Genomic DNA, 18408 nt, shown 5'->3' on the forward strand with positions numbered 1-18408 from the left:
AATGAATCATGCTCAGCACCTCTGCAGAGCTGCCTATCCCTCCAGGCCTGACCCACACAGTGCACACAGAGCCCCTCAGGCCAAGCTCCCAGCGGGTGAGCCATGACTGAGGGGCTGCCCCCAGTAACAACAGCCAGCACTGCAGGGACACTGCCCCAGTAACACCCAGCACTGCAGGGACACTGCCCCCAGTAACACCCAGCACTGCAGGGACACTGCCCCAGTAACACCCAGCACTGCAGGGACATTGCCCCCAGTAACACCCAGCACTGCAGGGACACTGCCCCCAGTAACACCCAGCACTGCAGGGACACTGCCCCCAGTAACAGCCAGCACTGCAGGGACACTGCCCCAGTAACACCCAGCACTGCAGGGACACTGCCCCAGTAACACCCAGCACTGCAGGGACACTGCCCCCAGTAACAACAGCCAGCACTGCAGGGACACTGCCCCCAGTAACAGCCAGCACTGCAGGGACACTGTCCCCAGTAACACCCAGCACTGCAGGGACACTGCCCCCAGTAACAGCCAGCACTGCAGGGACACTGCCCCCAGTAACAACAGCCAGCACTGCAGGGACACTGCCCCCAGTAACAACAGCCAGCACTGCAGGGACACTGCCCCCAGTAACAACAGCCAGCACTGCAGGGACACTGCCCCCAGTAACACCCAGCACTGCAGGGACACTGCCCCCAGTAACACCCAGCACTGCAGGGACACTGCCCCAGTAACACCCAGCACTGCAGGGACACTGCCCCCAGTAACACCCAGCACTGCAGGGACACTGCCCCCAGTAACAAGAGCCAGCACTGCAGGGACACTGCCCCCAGTAACACCCAGCACTGCAGGGACACTGCCCCCAGTAACACCCAGCACTGCAGGGACACTGCCCCCAGTAACAACAGCCAGCACTGCAGGGACACTGCCCCCAGTAACACCCAGCACTGCAGGGACACTGCCCCCAGTAACACCCAGCACTGCAGGGACACTGCCCCCAGTAACAACAGCCAGCACTGCAGGGACACTGCCCCCAGTAACACCCAGCACTGCAGGGACACTGCCCCCAGTAACAACAGCCAGCACTGCAGGGACACTGCCCCAGTAACACCCAGCACTGCAGGGACACTGCCCCCAGTAACACCCAGCACTGCAGGGACACTGCCCCAGTAACACCCAGCACTGCAGGGACACTGCCCCCAGTAACACCCAGCACTGCAGGGACACTGCCCCCAGTAACATCCAGCACTCCTGCTCTCCTCTGGACTCCTGCACCCTGGCATTGTCACCCACTAACAGGCTGTGACACACCAGTGGCCCTTCAGAGCATATAAGGAAGGTGGTGGGCAAAGGACAGGGAGTATTTTAAAATAATCACAGAGTCCTGGAATGGTTGAGGCTGGAAGGGACCTAAAAGTTCGTCCATGCCATGGGCAGGGACACCTTCCATAGACTAGGCTGCTCCAAGCCCAGCCAAAGCAATGGTGCTCCTGTGCTCTGGAGCTCCCTTCAGAAGAGGGGTTGCCCAGACAAGAACTTCACCAGGCATCACAGAACCCATCTAGTGAAACAAATTCTCCAGTTAAGGTACAGCAAAACTGATTAGGGAAACTGCTCCTGATGAATAAGTGAAAGATAATGGTTACAGGACAAGGGGAATTAAGTTTAAAAAAGTGAGGCTTTTCACTTTGAAGAATGGCATGTGTCAGAATCTTGTTATTTAAACTTCTTTAGTTTTTCACACTGACACAGAAAAGTTACTTATTTAAAACCTCATGCCTTGAGCAGTTTTGAGCAGTAACAGAAACACACAAGATCACTCTGAGCAACTGGTCTTCTAAGCTATCGACTCACAGCACTTGCAGCCCTGGTTCTGCCCACAGAGGGTACCACAGATATGTCACAACACGTGCAGAGGCTTCTTTTGGGAAGGGAGGGCGACTGAGGTGTCTCTTAGGAATGATGAGACAGCGAAACTTGGCACATTTACATTTCCAGCTGTGCCCACCGCAATATGAAACATATCATCCCAGTGCTAGTAGGGAGAGAGGTCCACTCCTGGGAAATCACTTTTCCCTCCTTTCAAACAGTTAAGTGCAAAATCAGGATGCACCAGGACAGTGGAGAGAATCCAAGAATAAAGAGTGTCTGTCCAATGCTCTGTTCAATCAGCATCTCCCTCTTGGTTATCACTTCCTTCTTATACTGCTGTTTTGAGATTGATTACAGAATCATTCCTATTGCTTTACCTTTAACTTGTGAGAGAACTGCTAATGGGCAAAACTTATTACACAAACGAACTAAACTTACTACTAAACAAACTTGAGACAGAAGCTGTTTGCTTTGTGACCCACACCCCTCTCCCACAAAAGGAAAGGTTACTTGAAGCACCAACACTCAGAGCAAGAGCAATGTTTGCCAAACTGTAAAATACGTGTGGCACACTCCCACCTGCAGCCCTTGCATCTCTTACCTTCCCCCAAATTCTGTGCTGTGAGGAACATCAGTGTGACAGCTCAGAGTTTTCCTGATGTGGGGAGGGAAGAAGACACGATCACCCAGACCTACTGCCCACCCCTCCCTGAGTGCCCAGGGAATGTTCCAGTAGGAAGCACTGCTATGCCATGATGGTGGGATCTGCTGTGAAATTGCTGTATTCACACTAACAGTGACCTTGCAGATAAAGCCTGGGAAGCTTTACAACATCCTATGTGCAACATTTTCTATTAAATACCTTGGGATGAAAGTGCAATAAAATGGAAGTTCTATAAAGAGTTTTAATAGCTTCAGTTACTAAGTTCAGTTTTCTGGAGATTTGGCAGAGCTTCCTAGAGTGTACTGGGATATCTGAAACCTCTTTTGTTCTCTTTTTCTATTTTTTTTTCAACTCAGCTATTTGCAATCATCAATGAATAGTGGCAAAACATGATATTTAGAATTAACCCTGAAATCGTGGAATCATCTGTTGACCAAAAAACCCAAAGCAACATGTTTCAGCCTTTGAGCAGAATATCTTTAGTCCTCTTTTAATAACTAGGTTTCACTGTGTCAACATATTATATTGTATCATATCAATCCACTCCAAGAGCACAAGGGATTTTTACTTCAGTGTTTCACAAGACTTTCATATGTGTTCATTTGACTGGCATTTGCATTAATATCTTTCATTAATTACAAGTTATCTGGTCATTGCAGGGAGTACAACTGGTTTGGAGACAACAGCCCCAGAGCATTGTGATTTAAATAAAAATCACAGTGTCCTGCTTTTTTTCCAGCCATCAGATGTCTGGATCGAGTGCACATTCCAACACTTTGGAAAGGAGATTCTGCCTCATGTACTGGCTGAAGGAATGTTCCAGTGTCATGATGGGGAGGATGCAGAGGAACGGATGCATTTACAAAATACCTTGAAGACCTCATCTGTCTATCCTTTCACCTAAAACCTTGTGTCTCCTGGGTGTGTTTTCACCTCCAGGCAGCACAGCTGGGGTGGAACCCCAAGGATTTCAATCCACATGAGGCTGCTCAGGCAGCCAAACAGCAGGGAACAGGTCCAAAGCCAGTTTCAATCCACGTGATTTGAAACGTGCCCATCAGCAAAACATGTAAAATACAATGGGATACAAACTCTGTCCTCACTCACCTGACATTAGATATTCCTTCTGATATTAGAAGTCAATTTGTCTAATTCTCTCATAGTCTATTGTCTTGAAATACCAAAATCAATGGAAATTGCCTGTTAAGTGCAGGAGTTACAACAGATCAACTCATTTGATTCTTATGCACAACAGGACCTTTTCAACACACCTATGTGGTCTACCAGGAATGAAAGCAAGATGTTGTTAGTGGGATTTAATAAGGCTCTGTAGAAATTATAAGCCTGGACAAATCAAACAACTAATTATATTGTGCAGGTTTGAACACCATCCCACAAAACCTTTTCCTAAGAATCTAATTTCCTACTAGATTTGCTCCAGCAATGACACAGAAAAGATTACCAATTTTTCTTTATGTTAAGAGCCTTCTCAAATGAGAGTCCATGAGGAAATATTATCTACACTGAGGGAAAGCCATTTTTAGGCAGGATGAGGTTGTAAACTTTACCAAGTTCACCATACAGATGCATGACAGCAATGTTCCAGAGAGCACCTTTGCAATATCCTAAAGCCAGGAGGAGATGCTGGGTCTGAGAACACACTATGAGCAGCAGACAATACTTTGTCCATATCTGATCTGCCATCCCAGCTCCTGCTTCTCCAGGACCAACAGGGAAAATGCCTGAGAAAAGCAGGACTGCAGACATCTTGCAAGTTTGCAATAATTCCAAGTTTGCAATAATTTTGGTAACAAACCTGCAGTCTAAATAAAACCTCTCTCAAGCACAGCAAAAACCCCAAAGACTCAGAGTATCAGGAGAAGATATGCTGGTCCCACCTTTGCTGGGACCTTTTCCTAGGTAAAGAACATGAAGACACCAAGTCTCCAAATGTCGCTCTGGTTGGTTTGGTGCTCAAAATTTCTAATGCAGCAGAGAAACAAGGTTGCATTACATTACACTTAAACTCCATTTTCCTCTTATAATATAGTGAGATTGTTAAGCAGTGTTAAAGGTCCTCACAGCTCTGTCCAGCTCCATCACCGATCCCACACAAGAGGCACTGCTGTGGGACAGACCAGGGCACACCAGTGGAGCAGGAATTAGCTCTGCCCTGAATGTCCCTGCACTCCCAGCAGCCAGATGCAGCTCCACACCATTTGGCACTGTGTGTTACCGGGCACTGTGCACGGCGCCTGGTGCCACCTGGGCTGGCCTACTTTGTACTGGGCTAGGAAAATACAATTATCATATTTTCCAGCTTTACTCCAGCTGATCCCCAGAGTAGCAAAGTTTCCACATAAAGCAAACAGTACTTTTTTCTTTGTATCCTGCCAGTCCTTGCAAATGGTACAGCTGAGAGCAGGAGTGTTTAAGTGATGAGTGCCATTCTGAGAAAAAAGGAATAATTTGCTATGAACCTTTTCATGTTTTACCTCAGGCTGGTGTCAGTTGCAGGATAAACAGCTGCATCAATCACCCTAAATATAAAGGTAATTTGCATGAAAGAAACATATTTTTGACAGTTGAAAGCTGACAAAGAATTTACTATTTATAGATTAAGAGGCATTTTGCTTGTACACCCGAGAGAAATCAATAGGAAGAAATAAAGACCAGCCTAGCAGCACCTACTATTGACAGGATGTTTTATTTCTTTACTCTCTAAAAGTCACATTCCCAACAAATCTTGACCTTCCAGTTGACCGGACTTTGTGGAGGTTCAGAAAACTCGAGGATTTTGATTTTAAGCAGTGCTCAAACCAGCTGTACATCCTATGGAAGAGAGGGGGGGATGGCTGACCTGGGGTGAGATAACACTGGTTCTCATCACATTTAATTGCCAAAAATCATCTTGCACTTATCATACAGAGAGGGAAAGCAGAGGTCACCCTTAGGCTCTCCACTCTGCTTTTCCATGGGATTCCTACTTCCTCTTCCAAAGCACTGCACTGTCTCACTTCCCTGCTGGGCTCCAGCCCCAACAACTGCAGCAAGGAAGGAGCTGCTGAGGGTGTGCAGAGCAGGGGCAAGTACCAGCAGTCACATCATCCCACGGGGGCTCCACCCTGGACACACAGTCAGGAACATATCCACTGGGAGATTCTGGGGTGAAACTGCTACACAAGTGCACACTACTGAGGTCAGTGTTTCATTTCAAATGGAACATATTTTTCTAAGGAATAACCGAGGTGCTGGGGAATGCTGGAATTAAGTCAGAACATGAGATTCATGGAAAGTTTGCCAACCCTAGTAGCAATCCGAGCAAGGGCCAGGTTTGGCATCTGAAAGGATTGTTTTTCCCTCTGATAATAGCAGTGAAAATTAGAATTGGTCCATCAAGTCCAAACCTGGCAATGGTTCTCACGGCCCTGGTGGAACACAGACTTCTCATGGTCTGTGAATGCAATGCATGCTGAAAAGGGCAAACAACTGACATTTGATCCCATCTCCAGGTCTGACACAGAAAAGGAAAAGCCTCCCATGTGGGTCTTGTTTGAAAAGCTAGATGGGAAGGCAGAGGAACTATGTACAAACAATGGTGGGGCCCCATTTTGAGTCTGAGACATCTCCTATAGCTGTGGTACAAATTCACAATGGGTTTACAGCTCCTGGTGAACATTGGCTGGACCAGGAAAAGAGAAGAAGACAATACGGGCTTGGGCCCTGAAGGAATCCTGCTATGGCTTGGATCACGCTCCCTGGGACTGAGTTTGCAATATAGGAAAGCAAGGTACAGAAAATAAAAACTAGGTGTGAGAAATGGTGTATGTTTTCTGTCACAAAGCCAGCCAATGCCTGTCACCAGAGTTTTCCCAGGAATTAAAATCAGGCCCATTTGCAAATACAAGCAAGAAACAAACACCCAACTCAGAGTGAGACATGTAAGGTTCATAGACACAGGTGTGGAGGGATTACTGCACAGTTACAGGGGATTTCATAAGGACAGCAAGAATCTCCTGTCCACAGGAGAGACATGATAACTGCCAATATGGACATTCCCATTTCATCCCATTATTTAAAAAAACCCCAAAAAACCTGAATACTTACCCCAAAGGACATGTCTGGCTCACAGACACTGCAGCCACATCAGCTCAGTTGCACTGAATTTCCAGGATGGAGGCAGCCAGATTTCTCTCTTCCATCTTTGATCTCTTCCAGGCAGCTGGAGCTGCCTGTGAAGTGCAATGACATGAATGATATGGTTGTCACTGACAGCTCTCTCTTTTGATCTTGGTGACATAAGGCAAGGCTGAAGTGGGTGCTGCCAATGCTACAAAGCCACATTTTGAACCTGCTTTTCTCTTATGAAGTCAAGGCAGTGCTAGATTCCAATGGCACAGGGCTTTGTCCAACACTACATTCCCTGGGAGATAAGAAAGGCATTGACTGGGCTTTTAAAATACACATGGAATTGCCCAAAAAGCTACAGCCAAGAGCAAAAATGAGAGAGAATCAAGTTCTGTTTGTCCACTTACATCCCACCACAGAAAAGCTTCCTATACAGACACACTGGCCTATTAATCTACAACAGACAACTGTGATCCTCATTTCAGCAGTCAAACAGGGGTACAGCACAAATGATTTACAAAATGAGCTTAATGAAGAAACACATTTGGTCACAGCTGCTGTTCAGACTAGACTGGAAAAAATCCAAAAACCAGAAGGAAGTGAGAGCATTAGTAAATTAGAAGGAGAGATCAAGAGCTTGCTTCTGTAAAGAAATCCCAGCTTTGAAATCCAAAATATTTAGTCCCAACTACCAATATTTCTTCCAGACCAAGGGGAGGCATCTATAAAGAACACCTGGAGTCTTTGTAGACCAGCAAAAGCCCACTAGAATTTTTGTGTGCCCTTGAACTGTGCCAGCAAACAAAACCATTGGCTGCTCAACTATGCACAAAAGCAGACTTTCAGAGTGAAGAGGAATATTAGTGACTGAAATTCGTACAGATGGAGCGCTGCCTGTCCTATGAGGGAGGATTGGGGTCAATCTTGTTAGACATAATAGGACTTTTTTCATTATGGATGAAAAGATTCAGCTCCTACTGTTATGAGAAAGGATAAGTGCAGCTGTGGTTTAACCAAATTCACAGGAGGTTGAATGAGGCTACTGAGACAAACTAGACAGCAAACTTCTAAAGGCTGCTGGAATATTTAAGATTCCACCTTGCCTGGGGTGGATGCCTGCAAAATATAAATGCAATTTCCATTATGAAAAGAATTACATTTCAAACTGCTGCTGGCTTATATAAGAATTATTGTGGCTATCAATCCATATCACCAAGGCATAAGCTGATCACCAGTTGGGATCAGGAAGAAATCCTCTCTGCTCCAAGCCCAGCACAGCTATAGTGCTGGATAATTAAGGGGATATTGAGGAGAGGCTGATTAACACCTTGCTTTAAAGCATCCAGAAATGGCCCATCAGGCCAGATGGACAGTTATCTGCTCAACTAATGCAACTTTTCTACTCTTAGGAAAACACACCATTGCTCAACAGAAATTCCCAATCCTTCCTGGGTTTGGTGCCATATGAGTCACTAACCACTTGAACCGCTGACATTTCAGTGGTTTCACTACAATCTGTGGCTCCTGGCATGTCTCAAAGTCAGATCTCTCGTGCCACCCTCATGAGTCACGACTGCAAGCCAGGGAACAACCATCCCTGATTGCTATGGCAAAGCCATAAACAGATTGCTGAGTCCCAGGATGCACAGCCCTGGCCTGAGGCCTTCCAGAATCCAGCTGGATTATTGTACATTACAGTTGCTGCTGCTCTGCTCCAAAGAGAGAGCCTGAGTTGTCTAACAGAGAAAAGTTGCCTTTTTTGAGATGCTTGTGTCAAAGAACTTTGAGAGAATAAGACACGGCCACATTAAATCATTTTGGCAACAAAACTGATTAAGAAAAACACAATAAAAATGCTGTAAAGAACTTTTCCAAATGTTTCTTTGAAAGAATTTGCACACAGCCAAGAGCTGCTGGTTCTGCACCAAACTCCTAGGCCAATCTGCTCTTTCTTTCTTTTCATTTTCTAAAGATTTTATTGGTACCTCTAAATTTTCAAGCTTTTTACAAAGCAAAGACCATGTCTTGCCAATTGCTTTTCTTCTACAACTCTGCAAGTTTTGTTTCCAGTGTTTGGCCATTATTTTAAAGTATTTAAGGTTGCAAGATCTTCAGATTTTGCACCATTTAGCAGTGGCAGGTCTCTGCTACATACCTGATACAGCAGTGAAACAGTAATCAGCTTAATTATTTACACAAAGACTGTAAGGGAAGAATCATCCAAGTAGAAATGAAAACCACCTACCTCAAAATCCCACAGCTGCTCACCAGCACTCAGTACCACAGAAAGCAACTGCAGGTCTGGTTTCCTAAAAGAGAAATGGGCTATAGATTTCCATTCCACCTTTTCAAGATGGGAGAAGCTCTGGTAAGGTTGATTCTTTCCAGAACCATCTCACTGATATTATTGCTAATTGTCACCTCTTTCATGGTCATTTTAGACAACTGACAGGAGCAAGTCTATGTTTTAAAACGATAAAACTGAAGCCAAATGCTAAAACTTTCAGCTGCTTAAACCTTTCTTGGCTGTTCAGAACTTCCTATACGTGGGTTTTGAGTGGTAATAAAACTACCAAGAGTTCATCAAGACTTGCTTTGATTTTGTCCCAGTAATGTTTGCCTTTAATTCTGGATAAATGGGACAGGAGTTTTCAAGCTACATTTGCTTCTGGATAAACTATTTTCTTTTCCTTAGCACAAAATAAATATCTGCTTACTGCTACTTTATCTGAAAAACTACTTTCAGAAAAGTGCTTGGGAAATATTCAAATAATGTCACGTAACGTAAAACTTTTCCAGGATATCCTGGAAGTTTTAGAAAGCTCCAAGCTGGTCTGGGTCACAGAGCCCACAGCAGGCTGTGAAACGTATGCAGGGAAAGGCATCATGTGTGCAGTGCTGGGAAAGGTCAGCTTTTATCCACTGTGCTGGATGAGTACAGGACAAGCAAAATTCATTTCAGAAGCTAAAGAGATGAAGTCACGTCACATCTGAGCTGTACTGCACTTCCTCAGCACTTCTGGGAGCTGTCCTGACCGGTCCCTAAGCTGTGTGTGCCTTCCCTGCAGCAGCTCAGTTCTTCACAGGACCAAAGACATGCTCATACGTTCCCTTGAGACTGGGCTCAAAGAAGTGGAATTCTCCTCCCTCCCCATAAATCCCTGATGTACAACAAATGACATCTTGCAGGGTTGGGAAAAAGTCTTTTTTACCAAACAAATCCTATTGTTTGTTTGATTCTTGTGGTTTCCTGATGCTGGCTGCAGTTTGGGGGCAGCAGTAATTCCGTAGGCTCTAAATCAGCCAGTTGGCTGGCTCAGAGGCTGCTCTTGCAGGGACACCAAGGAGCCTCTAACCACATTCTAAAGCAGAAACTCTTTCACACAAAAATATTTTAAAAATTAAGAATGCTTTCATTAACGCCCTGGGTGCTAGTGTAAATTCAGGTTCTCTCAAGGATTAGGAATGCCAGTACAATTCCACAGCAAATGCTGGAAAACACCCCAGAAAACTCCGTGCTGCAAGTTGATACAGTAAATCTGTACATTTGACACATCTAAACCCAAACTTTTAGTTATGCAATAATTTAAGCTGCAGAAGCAGTCTCCCTGGAAGTGTTCAAGGCCGGCTTGGACAGAGCTTGGAGCAACCTGGTCTAGTGGAAGGCTTGGCATCCTTCAGCTATGGCAGGGGGATGGAATGAGATGATCCTTCCAGGTCCCTTCCAACCCAAACCATTCTGTGATTCCATGATCTGCTTACATTTCCTTGGAACTTGCTTAAAACCAGAAGAAGATGGTATACATTTTATAACTGGGTCAGCACAATAAATACTAAATAAATTAATAATGGCCCTGTTAAGCAAACATTACACTAACAAAAAATTGAGTCTGCTACTCCCCAGACCATGGTTATTTTTCTGAAGAGTTGTTAGTTTTGGAAGCACTTACGACACTCGTCGTATTTTTCGGAAACAGAACAACATTTCTTCTATCCTTTATTGGAGCAGACAAAAAAATAACAATCCTAAAGAGGTGTGGCCATTAAAAATCATCTGCTATCTTTGGCTAGAGCAGGAGGAGGCAGCTCCAGCAATCAAGCCAGGTCCCCAGGGTGGAAAGAAGAATTCTGTCTCTTATCCACTTTCCAGGTTGTTCCAGATCCTGAGTTCTGGCAGATCTAGTAAAGAACTGCACTTGATGACACCTGTGGTTTTGAAGCCAAGTCTTCTCTCTCTGCTACATCATAACTCTCCATAGCAAGGAGAAATTCCTGACTCTTCACTGACATCTGGCATTTACTTGTCGCCCCTGGGCACACACACTGGTACTAAATCATCTCTAAGGTCCCTTCCAACATAAACCAGCCTATGAGCTTAAGAATCAGATTATTTTCTACAAAAATGCAATGCTATTAAAAATAATCATAATAATAACAATTTATATATAAACAAAATCTCTCCCTGAAATCCTCACTGGACTACAGGCTTACACCAGCTATTGGCCTACAAGACAAACACTGCTGAACTATTTCTAATTTTAAGTTTTGAACTGCATTCTGAACTATTTTAAGACACATAAATGATAAAGCTTGACAGCATAATATATATATAGAAATACAGAGCACCTTGTATCTACTTTCTCCCTTTTCAATGTATATCAAACTGTTCTTCATTTCTACCTTTTATTATCTCCCTTCCTTTGTCTTAAAATCTGCAAATCTAACTCTCGAGCAGGTTCTTTGTCCTGCTGATGTCAGAGAAATATACTGACTAAAAGGTCCTTTCCAAGTTTCCAAGTTTCTCCATTAGCTGCCATAGCCTTCCCCCCAAGATACTCATTTATTTACAGAGACATGAGAATTACAGCACTTCACAGTGTTTTAAATAACTATTACTGCAGAGACACCAGCCAGACAAAGAGGTAAAACCTTGGCTGGGATAGTTCTGCCTCGTCATGACAAGATTTAGTTGCTGTGTTCTTTCTGGACAGTGGTAAAACTCAGAGCTGGGGAAGAAGGATGTAAATATCTTCTCTGGCTGACCCAAGTACTGATGTAGAATACATTTGCTAAATGTTCCAGCAGAGGTTAGAAAATTGCTTGGGATAGCTTGGAAACTGCTCTGAATTAGAGACAGCAGAGAAATAGCTTCATGATAATCAGAAAAATGTTTACATCCTCAATACATGGAAATATACACAGAGCATGACCTCTTGAGAAATAAAACCAGCAATTGCAAATTTATTTACTGACCTGACTGCAAGAGACTATTTTTTACTGCAGCATTCACAGCCAGGTGACATGCCTGAAACAAGAGCATGTGTCAGCACTTCCCCTCCAGATGTTTTCTGTCCCTGCTCACCTCCTGCCTGGCTCCCTGCCTATCTCCTCGCTCCCTCCCACCTGAGACAGCCTCTCCATGGCTTTCTCCTCCTTCTGCTGCACCTTCTAGCCCACCCCTTTCCCACCTGAACAAACACAGTCTATGTCCATTCTGCAAACTGTCAGAATATCTGCTGATTTCTCCACTTGTCTAGAGCGACTCAGCCAGGGAGGTGATCTTGGGTGCACTAAAATACATCCAAAGAAAGGCCATAAATCCCAGTGCTGCTTCCACAGAGACAGAGCAGACATCACTGAGGCTCGCAGAGTGAGCCTGTTCTCACCTCAGCACCAGGGTTTAACAAATCAGGTTATAGCTGGGATAACTGGGTAGGATTTCAGATAACTGAGTATTCCACTTTAGCATGAACTGGAGTTTTCCTGTGGATATTTTCTTTCCTAAATATTATACACACCCGCTCCTGCAGAGGAGACTCACATCATCTAAAAACTAGTACATGACTAGCAATTATCATCCAGGAATCTGCACCAATCCAGCAGTTTGATTTTCTTCAAAACTTGGCAGCAAACACAAACTACTCAAATATTATGTTTCAGGGCCTCCACCTCCCCTGAAGGATTCAAGAGCAGGACCATCACATTGACCAACGAACATTTGAATTACAACAATGAAGTGTCATTGCTAGATCCACAGGGGTGGATACCTTTCTACTCTTATCCTTTCTTTCTCTACACTATGTATTTTATTGGATTATATTTTTATGCTTTTATATTGCTGTACTTCTACAGATAACAACCAACATGGCTACACATCTCCTTCCCATTGAAACCAAATTGTTCTAAAAAGCCAGGTGGGAAATGGGGCGGGGGGAACAGGCCGAGCTCTCTGTACGTAAGGCAGGGGATGCCCCTCACACCCTGAGCCACTGTCAGGCTCGTGCCCACACCAATACAGCAGAGGCTGACGGCATGGCCGCCCCAGAAAGGCAGAGTTACTTGTGCCCCAAAATGGCGGTGACTGCCCCATGGCCTGCCGAGAGCCACAAAATGGCAGGGACTCACCCTCAGACTGCCAAGAGCCACAAAATGGCGGGAAGTGACCCACAGACTGCAGAGAGCCAAAAAATGGCGGTGACTGACCCTCAGACTGCCGAGAGGCAAAAAATGGCGGGAAGTGACCCTCAGGCTGCCGGGAGCTAAAAAATGGCGGGAAGTGACCCTCAGGCTGCCGGGAGCTAAAAAATGGCAGGGACTCACCCACAGACTGCTGAGAGCCACAGAATGGCGGGAAGTGACCCACAGACTGCTGAGAGCCAAAAAATGGTGGAAAGTGACCCTCAGACTGCTGCGAGCCAGAAAATGGCAGGGACTCACCCACAGACTACTGAGAGCCACAGAATGGCCGGGACTCACCCTCAGACCACTGAGGGCCACAAAATGGCGGGGACTCACCCTCAGACTGCCGAGAGCTAAAAAATGGCGGGAAGTGACCCTCAGACTGCTGAGAGCCACAGAATGGCAGTGAATAACCCTCAGAATTCCGAGAGCCACAAAATGGCGGGAAGTGACCCTCAGACTGCTGAGAGCCAAAAAATGGCGGGGACTCACCCACAGACTGCAGAAAGCTAAAAAATGGCAGTGAGTGCCCCACAGCCTGCCAAGAGCCACAAAATGGTGACTACTGCCCCACAGCCTGGTTACAGCCCCAAAATGCCCGTGACTCACCCACAGCTTGATGAGATCCCCAAAATGGAGGGAACTGACCTGTGTCCTTACACAAAACGGCAGTGACTGATCCACATCCGACTGAGGGCCCTGAATGGTGGCAACTGACCCACAGTCCACCCTAATATGGCAAGAACTGACCCACAGCCTGCCGAGAGTCCCAAAATGGTGGGAACTGATCCACAGCCTGCCGAGAACCGCAAAATGGCGGGAACTGATCCACAGCCTGCCGAGAGTCCCAAAATGGTGGGAACTGATCCACAGCCTGCCAAGAGTCCCAAAATGGCGCGAACTGATCCACAGCCTGCCAAGAGTCCCAAAATGGCGCGAACTGATCCACAGCCTGCCGAGAACCGCAAAATGGCGGGAACTGATCCACAGCCTGCCAAGAGTCCCAAAATGGCGCGAACTGATCCACAGCCTGCCGAGAACCCAAAATGGCGGGAACTGATCCACAGCCTGCCGAGAGTCCCAAAATGGCGGGAACTGATCCACAGCCTGCCGAGAGCCCAAAATGACTGACTGTGTGGGCCCCACAATGAACATTAAAATACATCCCTGCCAGGGAGAGGCCCCAGGAGACCAGAGCAGATAAAAGGAAGTGACACATGGGTTAGGATGCTCCATTGCCCTGGATTCAGAAGCAGCTGAGGCCATATGGGATCCTGGGATGATCAATATATATATTTTCTCACCTTTTTCTTTCTTTCCCTCTTTCTTCTTCTACCTTATTCTTCTCAAAATAATCATGCAAACCAAACAAAAAAAAAATCCAGTCACCACCTTAGTAAGTGCCTTGTTTTATCTGGATAAGTTAAAGTTGGCTGAGTTTAAGTTTACCAAGTTGAAGCTTGTGGAGCATCTTACTTTGTATGGATGTTGTTTAAAAATTTGCTAAGTGCCTTCCTCTACCTTTGCAAGTTTGCAAATAAAAGTTTGTTATTGAACAGCGTGAGAATTTGGTTGTTTCTCTGTACACTGCTCAGAGTAAATCAAACTATTTCCCCCTAAACTCACTGAGTGGGTTAGGGCATAATAATCTTTAATTGCAAATTAGTTCCTTAAAAAAAACCAACCAACCAACCAACCCACCCCAGATCCCACACATCTTTTAAATGGCTCTTGATAAATAGCTGCCTTTTCTACTCTACTGCCACCAGGTGCATTATTCCTGGCTCACTCGTGGCACAAGGCACTTAAAGATGGGTTAGCAGTGTCCTGGTCACTGATGGGGGAACAGCTGCTCTTAGACCTTGGAGAGCTTTTCCCATCTTAGAACTCTATGATTCCATGACAGAAAAAAGCTTATTTCCCATGTATCCTTGGGAACCCACCTGAAGGCTCATTTGGGCAGGGTTGCCCTCCCTGAGTACTGACTTTGTGCTTCCAGCTGGAGCTTTCCTCTACTCCAAAACCTCTCCAAACAATGCTGCAAGAAGAAAGAAAAGGCAAATTACTTGCAGTTGGCTCAGAGAAGTCTATGAAACAGTAAAAGGGACTTCAGGCTACCACCTTTGGGAGAAAAAAACTGTTCCTGGGAAAAAACAGTTAGAAGGCACTGATCCAAAAAAAATATTTTGAGGTGCCACAAAACATTTGGAAAGCTGCTTGTTTCAGTTTGAAAACTCCTGGAAGTGTGACAGTCCTACATATGTGCACATCTGGCAATGCAGTGTGAGCTCTACCTGCTGACACACCTGTGCTAGCTCAGCCCACTTGCAGTGGATAAACCAGTGGAGAAATGAAGCAGCGGCATCTTAACAGGATCAGCCAGGATCATCAACAACTTTCATCGAGTCTAAAAAGATGTAGGTTGGTTTGGATTTTTTTAAGAACCCAAATTCTCTCACAAGAGAGAAAACCAGACACGCTGATTCCTTCAGCAATAATTTCTCTACCCATCATTTACCACAATACTTTGCCTAGGTTCAGTTCAATTTCAGCAAAAAAGTGTCTGAAACTTGGAGGTGAAGCACATTAAAGTCTAGCTACAAATCAAGTTTTTTATTATAGATTTATATTAGGGCCTAAAATAAAAAAGAACCTGAGAACTGCAGTTTTCCCATACACTAGCAGTATGGAGAATTTGAAAAAAATTCAGGAATTCAGAAAACAAATCTTCATTTGTTTTTTCTAGGCAGTAAAATAATTGGATCAATGTTGCTTACAAGACAATAATCCTGAAAACACACCTGAGAAAGTAATGACTTCAAAAGTCATTACAAAAAAGCATTTAGAAAAGGCATGAGAGCAATTATCAAAATTATCAAAATTTTAGAATCAAAAAAAGGGAAAATGTATGAAGTATTTTGAAGCTGCAATTTACCTTTCTTTACAACAGCACTTTTCCTTTGCTGTTCTGAACAGACATGAGTTTCCACAAAAATAGAGTTAAAAATCACAATTTTTTCCTGTTACAGACAGAAAATCAGCTACTACATAAGCAGCAAAACTGTAGAATTTCTTAAGGCTCACACATGTAAATGAAAGAGACAGAAGTGTGTGTGTGTTTAGGCACTAGAACACACTTACTATGGCAGTGTTTTCAAACCTCATTTAAATCCCAGCCATGTCCCTCTCAGCAGTGAGAAGCTTTAGCCACCCTCTCAGGATGTGCTATTAAAAATGGTGATGTCACTTTGCACAAAAACAATGCTGGGATGCTCACCCAGCTGAGGGATCCATTTTCCTGAGCACTCAGACGTAGCTAACAAAGAGATTAATTCACCACAGGTAGAACTGCAAGGACTGCAATAAGAGAGAAAGGGCTGAAAATATTTCAAGGTCAAGAGATTTTTTCAGAACTTTACAAAACAACATTTTCTCATCACCTGGGTTTCTCTCACATGAAAATATCACATCTGCTATCTTTCCCCCCCAAAAAAACCCTGCAAAATGCAGCATTTTCAGCAGGCAGCTTTCCTGGGATAAGGAGCAGAGCTGGCCATATCAAACATGCATCATTGCTTCTCAGTTTGGAGCAGTGGGAATGCTCTCATGTTACTGAGGTACCCAATAAGTGGATCCTTGCTTCTCTTAATCATGAAAATCCTGTGTGAGTAAAAAGTACTGGTCCTGAGAAAGAAGTAGTGGAGTGACAGAGCTGACCACACAGTCATTTCAAATATTACTCCAGAACTACTCTCTTAAATGCAGACATCTCACCAATTATTTTTTCAATTTTTGTTATTCCAATTCCCTTCCTTGTGTCATTTCTCCAGAAGGAGAATCCACAGTTCACCCCAGTCCTTGCCATGTCAGCTATCGCTCTATGGAATAATATCCCAGCATGATTCAGGAAACCTCTCCTAACAAGACAGCTTTGACACAAGTCCATCATTCTACAATAGAACACACTTTTGTTTTTAAATCAGGGCTCACATCTGCAGAGCACAGGATCTGTCAATAAAATGGAATGATAAAACAACCACTCTGTCCCAAAGAAAATGGCAAGGAGGAGGCAAATAAAATCAAGGGCAGCTTTCCTTCAAGTGTTTCTATGATCCCTGAAATCACAGGAATGAGCCAGGGGATCTCCCCCTGTGTCTCAGCAGAGTCCTTGATTTTCTTCCCCCTTCAGTTTTACATAATCCCAACATCAATTTCGTGCCTACGCAATCAAATCATTGCATATGAAAGGGCAAGAAAGAGCATTTAATGCAAAAAACCCCAAAAACACTCTGGAGAGACATTTGATTTTCCTATTGCTTGAACTCACGAGGCAGCTCAGGAAGATCAGCCTCCAATCTACCTTGTCTGACTTTCAGGGGAAAGAAATCAGTACAAATGCTTCTTAACCTGATGCTTTTAATGTGGAATTTACCAAAAAGTGAGGAGGTTTTTAAGGACTTTTAAATGCTTTGGAGAATTTCCTCTCCTAACAAGTGTGAGATAGAAAACAGCAAAATACTGTGGAATTTCCAGTGAAGAGAACCAGCTACACACAGAGAACACAGAGCTTTCCCTCATATCTGCCATCTCCACCATGTTTGGATGCAAGAAAAATCCCAGCAGCAGAACGATGGAATACAGAAGGTTAGCCAAATCTTACCTCTGTCTACCTGAAAACTTAGTGTCTGGTGTTTGGGACAACCCTCATTAATAGGGAGATGGGGCAGTCAATGGACATGAATCCACACTGCCTGTCTCTACATCATACTGTGTCCAGACTCCTAAAGCAATTTTACTCTCTGGAAATCAAGAGGATCCATGCAAAAAATTTAATACTCTAAAGAAGAGAAAAAAATGGTGCTGTGCTTTTTCAACTTGCCAAGTTAAAGGAATGTTATTGAGGGCTCTCTTACATAAATGCTCCCCGACCTCTGAATGAACCAACAGGTCTTAAAAACTGCATTAGCCAAAGCAAATTCCCACAGCAAATGAAACATTTAGCCGAGAGTGCACTGGACTTTTGTATGAGCAGCATGAGGAAAACTCCAAATGGCAAGTCAGTGTTTCCTGTTTGGGTCTAAATGAGCCCAATAAGCTCATGATGAGCAGCTGCCAGCATGTAGACAGTAAAAATACACCACACTGATTCCTTCCTCGAGATGAAGCTAAAGCTGATGGGAGCAGTTTAAGGCAAGAATGTAATGCCTGAAGGCCAGACTGCTGCTAAACAACATATTGCTCCTCAAGGAAGGCAGAGAGCATCAGGAAAGCCATCCTAGAACCCCAAG

At 44.5% G+C, this 18408-nt stretch overlaps 1 long non-coding RNA gene across 1 annotated transcript; it reads right to left on the minus strand.

The window, feature by feature from the left end:
* Positions 1 to 6612: 6612 nt before the first annotated feature.
* Positions 6613 to 16938, minus strand: LOC306802340. Its single transcript, XR_013774340.1, has 3 exons — positions 16398 to 16938; positions 15064 to 15158; positions 6613 to 6765 (listed from the first exon to the last, which is right to left on the minus strand). It is a non-coding gene; the product is annotated as an uncharacterized lncRNA (long non-coding RNA).
* Positions 16939 to 18408: the final 1470 nt, after the last annotated feature.

Source organism: Erithacus rubecula (assembly GCF_903797595.1).
Source record: "Erithacus rubecula genome assembly, chromosome: 5".
In the NCBI taxonomy this organism is placed as follows: Eukaryota; Metazoa; Chordata; class Aves; order Passeriformes; family Muscicapidae; genus Erithacus; species Erithacus rubecula.